Consider the following 291-nt stretch of genomic DNA (forward strand, 5'->3'; position numbering starts at 1 on the left):
TGCCCCCCTGACTCAAGAGTCAAATGTCGCCCATGTATGTGTATATATATATATATTTATATTTATTAATTTCTTGGCTACCATCAACTGTTTGGTTACCACCATTCTTCAAAATGTCTTATTTTGTGTTCAACTGAAGAAAGAAACTCTTACAGGAGAGTTGATGATCACATTATTTTTATTTTTGGGGAAAACTATCTATATTATAAACAATGAACATTAACTATACAGCATCTATTAATATACAGTACATAAATGTTAATTTACAAATATGCTATTGTTCAAGTTCCC

Source organism: Garra rufa, chromosome 12 (assembly GCF_049309525.1).
Source record: "Garra rufa chromosome 12, GarRuf1.0, whole genome shotgun sequence".
Lineage (NCBI taxonomy): Eukaryota > Metazoa > Chordata > Actinopteri > Cypriniformes > Cyprinidae > Garra > Garra rufa.